This window comes from Martes martes, assembly GCF_963455335.1.
Source record: "Martes martes genome assembly, chromosome: X".
In the NCBI taxonomy this organism is placed as follows: domain Eukaryota; kingdom Metazoa; phylum Chordata; class Mammalia; order Carnivora; family Mustelidae; genus Martes; species Martes martes.
Window position 1 is genome coordinate 92,011,372 of NC_137897.1, and position 5,553 is coordinate 92,016,924.

Sequence of the window (5,553 nt, forward strand, 5' to 3'; positions counted from 1 at the left end):
TTTATTTATTCATTTGACAGAGAGACACAGAGAGAGGGAACACAAGCAGGGTGAGTGGGAGAAGGAAAAGCAGGCTCCCTGCTGAGTGAGGAGCCTACATGGGGCTCGATCCCAGGACCCTGGGATCTTGACCTGAGCCGAAGGCAGACACTTAACGACTGAGCCACCCAGGCTCCCCAACAATGCCATTTCTTAAGAAGAGACCTGTGAGGGGGCCACAGACTTGTCTTCTTCAAAGGGGGAGAGAATACGGCAGGGGGTCGCTGGGGCCCAGGCTGGATGGGGCATCTGTCCAGGTTCCCTTAGTTGAACTGAATTTCCTGCTTCGAGTTTGTGATTCCTATTTTGGGAACGGGCAAGATCCCATCCTGAGTTGTATAGAGCGAGCACCCGGAGGCCGTCTTCATTTTCCCCCACAGGCTATTACCTGCTTGTCCTAAAGTGAAGTGCTTTATTCTGCTACCTGGATCGTGAGCAGAGCGATCATAAAGCATGGAAGTATTGGGAAGGAAATCTGCCTTCTGAGCATGCGTATGATCAACACCCTTTCTGGACACTAATAATGATGCCTAGACTTTCCAGCCTCACCTGGAACTGCCTAAGGGTTCTGAAAATGACACTTCCACCAACGACAGCTAAGAAGTCCACTTCAATGACAGTTTGACTTGAGGGGGAATATGCTCTCCAGTGTTCTTTCATAGGATGTCAAGGCATCCTGACTCCCTACTGTTGTGATCCTTTTGCCTCCTTGCTTTTTTTCCCAGGGCTCCCCTAAACCCAGGCCCTTTCAGTCAGGATGTGACCTGGGGGCGGCCCAGGTCCTTTCTGTGTTGAAAGTGCCACCTAAGGGCTCCTGAGGGGCTCAGTTCATTAAGTGTTTGCCTTTGGCTCAGGTCATGATCTCGGGGTCACAGGATCGAGCCCCGCATCAGGCTCCCTGCTCAGCAGGCAGTCTGCTTCTCCCTCTCCCTCTGCCCCTCCCCCCTGCTCATTCTGTCTTTCTCTCTCTCTCAAATAAATAAAACCTTAAAAAAAAAGAAAAATGTCCCACCTAATTCTCCCCTCTCCAGGCAACGGTCCCGCTTCCTGATCACCAGCTCTCCATTAGGGCCCCTCAACCTTAAAACATCCATGAATGCTGATTTATTCCCTCAGTGTCCTGATTCAGTCTTTTGAGGGGCAAGGGTAGAAGTTTCTCTAGGAAGTTCACAAATCCTTACTTGAAATTGAAAAATGTTGTGTTTACGGAGTGGGGAGTATCCACAGAGTTCTGTTTTTTTTTTTTTTTAAAGATTTTTATTTATTTATTTGATAGAGAGTGAGTGAGCACAAGCATGGGGGAGTGGCAGGCAGAGGGAGAAGCAGGCTCCCCGCTGAGCAGGGAGCCCGATGTGGACTCAATCCCAGGACCCTGGGATCATGACCTGAGCCGAAATCAGACACTTCATTGACTGAGCCACTCAGCCATCCCTATCCACAGGGTTCTTAAAATTCTCAAAGAGGTCCATATCCCTGTAGACATTAAGAAATATTGCATTAAGGTTTATTTAGCTTCCATTTGAAGATTATATTTTAACAACTCTCCTGGAAATAATCCCTTAGCCTAAAGAAATGGCTCTATAAATGAAGAGGAGGCTTCACGGTACGGAATATATTATTTGGGAGAGGAGTTTTGTGATACCTCACTCCATTATATGGGTAATTACTTATTTTTCTTGCTCTCTCTATTTAATGACAGTGACAAAGGGATTTATGCCTTCTGTTTCACTCTGTGGTTATGGCCTTAATGGATTCTAAGATATAATGTCTCTAAACTCTTAACACAAATGTCAGAATGGGGATGGGGAAGCATTCAGTCCAGTTTGGTTTACATGCATTCATTTGGCACTGTGTAAAGTGCAGTGCTTGACGAGATAGGCTAGAAAGAGAAATAAAATCCTATGAGATGTGAGCCTTCCAGAACCTGACAATCCCTGGGGGGCGGGTGGACAGATACACACATACACACCTACGTAATATTAATGTCAGACAGTGAGATGTGCTACTGTATAAGATGGGAGCAAGAGGCATTAATGTTAACTAGACAGCATCTAGAAAGCCTTCACTAAAAGTACAAATGAGTCTATCAATCCTCAAGCCCCTGGGCCCTCGAACTTCTCTCATCCCCTTTGCTGAATAACCACTCCTTCATCCTTTTTTTCTTAAACAGATTCAGTGATTAGGCCCATTCAACTGTAATTTTTTTTCTTTTTTTTTTTCTGGTTAGAGAGCAAGTGCAGGAGGAGGAGGGGCAGAGGGAGAGGGATAGAGAGAGAATCCCAAGCAGGATCCACACCCAGCCCGCAGCCCAACCCAGGGCTGGATCCCACGTCCCGAGATCATGACCTGAGCTAAAACCAAGAGCTGATGCTTAACTGACTGAGCCACCCAGGCGCTCCCCCGCTTTTTTCTTTGTTAGGAAATATTTCAGACCTAAAGAAGTTATATAAAATATTACAATAAATACCCACGTGCCCACTACTGGGCTTAAGAAATAAAGCATTACAGATACAATCGAAGCCCCCTGTGTACCCACACGCTAGAATTCTCTTTTATGGATACCCTCCGCTTTTGACTGGCAGCTTTCAAAGAAGACCTCGCCGAGCCCCATCTTCTGGTGTTCAGGCCTTCCCTTTGAGTGTGGGCTGGACTTAGTGACTTGATTCTAATGACTATGACAAAAGTGACGGGATGTCACTTCTGCAATTAGGCTACAAAAGATCGCGACTTCCATCCTGCTGGCATTCTCTCTTGCCCTCTCACTTGCTCTGATCAAGCCTGCTGTCACGTGATGAGGTGCTATATGGGAGACCCACATGGCCAAAACTCAAGGGAGGCCTCTAGCCAACAGTTTAGTAGGAAACGAATCTTTAGTCCAACAGCCTGTGCAAAACTGAATCCTCCCCAAGAACGATGTGAATGAACTTGGAAACAGATGGTCTGCCATGAGCCTACAGATGCTACATTTATGTGGCTCATTCCCATGCATGCCTATACCCGCACTCACATATAATATATATAATACTATATATTATATACATATATGATGCATGTATGTGTACACACACATACATCATTGATCATTGTGCTTTCTACAGCAGTATGTGTCTGAATGTGTAATGTGCATAGGAATTACCTCCTCCAGGGAGGAGGGCCTGAGGTTCTGTATTTCTACAAAGCTTTCAAGTGTTGCTGATGCAACATAGAGTGTAGGGAAAGATTGCACTCAGCGTCATTAACCTAAAAAGAAATCTGTCCACACTCGTGTTTCTAAGTTGAATGAATTGCTGGCAAATATGTGTGTAGAATTTAGGATAAAAGTCAGTTGTCAGTGGCTATCGCTTTTTGGGTGATGAAATTTGGAGTCAATATCAGTGTTGAGAAAATGTCCCTGGGCAAAACAAAAACCCTAAAAAGCGAAGAACAGATTCTTTCTTTTTTCCCCCCATCCTTCTCCTTCCTCCCAACTACAGGGCAAAATAAGAGAAAATTAACAATGATACAACATTAACATGCACTGGTGACTTTCTAAATCTAAGAAAATAGTCTTCCTTAGGTGCATACTATATCTCAATAAGGAGAAAAGAAAATACATTTTCTTTTCATAATTTGGAATCCTGTGTATCTGATGGCTTCTGCCCCTGATAGCACCAGCCTTGTCTCTGTTGTCCAGTCCCACAAACTCTTACCTCTTCCCCCCGCTTCTCTCCTATCTTCTTTCTTTCTTTCTCTCTCTCTTTCTTTCTTTCTTTTCTTCTTTTTAGAAAATCCGTTCTGAGATTTAAATACAACTTAGCTGTATTTAAAACTGTGTACAGTTTCCACTTCTGACCAAGTAACAGGGACTAGACTTGCCCTCTCACTTGAAACAACCAAAAACCAGGACAAAACACACAAGCTCTACCTGACTTGGTTCCCTGATCTCTCAGATTGGTGTCCTCAGCTCAGGGAGTCTGCCACGCTCTGCCTCCGCTCCCCTTCCTATCCTGGAAACTTTCTGAAGGCAGTAAGTTGGGCCAAATCTTCCACCTTAAGACACTGAAAAAGAAGGGCAAACTCCACCTAAAGCAAGTCAGGAGGAAATAATAAAGATCAGAGTGGAAATTAATGGGAGAGAGAATAGAAAAACAATGGAGAAAAATCAATGAAACCAAAAGCTGTTTCTTTTGTCAGCAAAATTGACAAACCTTTCCTTAGGTTGACCAAGAAAAGAAGAGAAGATTCCAATTTCTAGAATCAGAAATGAACTTACATAAATATAAAGGAATTCTATGGATAATTATATGCCAACAAACTAGATAAGTGAAATGGACACATTCCTAGAGAAATGCAAACTACCGAAACTGACTCAAGAAGAAAAAAATAATTTGAATAGATGTATTGTAAGTGAAGAGATTAAATTAGTATTTTTTTTAAAAACCTCCCCATGAAGGAAAAACCCCAAATTCAGTTGGTTTATCACTGAATTATAAGAACATTCAAAGAACTAATACTAACTATTCACAAACTTGTCCAAAAATGGAAAAGGATGGAACCCTTCCCAATTCATTCTGAGGCCTGCTATTACCTCGATTATCTTAATACCAAAACCAGAGACATCACAAGAAAACTAGAGATCATTATCTATTATGAATATGAGTACAAGAATCTGCAACAAAATAGTAGCAAACTGAATCTAACAGCATATGAAAAAAATTATGCACCATGAAAAGTGGGATTTAGCCTAGGAATATAAGGTTGGTTTAACATCTGAAAATCAATTAACATAATACATCATAGCCGCTGAATAAAAAACAAAATCACATGATCATCTCAATAGATGCAAAAAAAAGTATTTGACGAAATCCAGCACCCTTTCATGACAAAAACACCCAACAAACTAGGAATAGAAGGGAACATCCTCAACAAAGGACATCTACAGAAGACCCACAGCTAACATCATACTTAATGATGAAAGAATAGATGCTTTACCCTTAAGATTAGGAACAGAACAAAATGTCTGCAGCTCAGCATTTTACTGGGGTTCTGCTGGGGCACCTAGGCAGGAAAAGGAAATGAGAGGCATCCAGATTGGAAAGGAAAAAGTAAAATTATCTCTCTTTGCAGAAGACATGATCTTGTATGTAGAAAATTTTAAGGAATACACACACATACACACACACAACTAGTACAGCTAATAAATAGTTCAGCAAGGGGACACCTGGGCAGCTCAGTTGGTTAAGCATCTGCCTTTGGCTCAGGTCATGATCCCAGGGTCCTGGGAGTGAGTCCTGCATAGGGCTCCCTGCTTGGTGGGGAGCCTGCTTCTCCTTCTGCCCCTCCCCCTGCTCGTGTTCTCTCTCTCTCTCTCAAATAAATAAAATTTTTTAAAATTCCATTTATAATAGCATCAAAAAGAATAAAATACTTAGCAATAAAGTTAAGAAAAGGAGCATAACGCTTATATGCTCTGAACAATTTCAGACACCGTTGAAAGAAATGAATGATCTAAGTAAGTGGGAACACATCCCATGC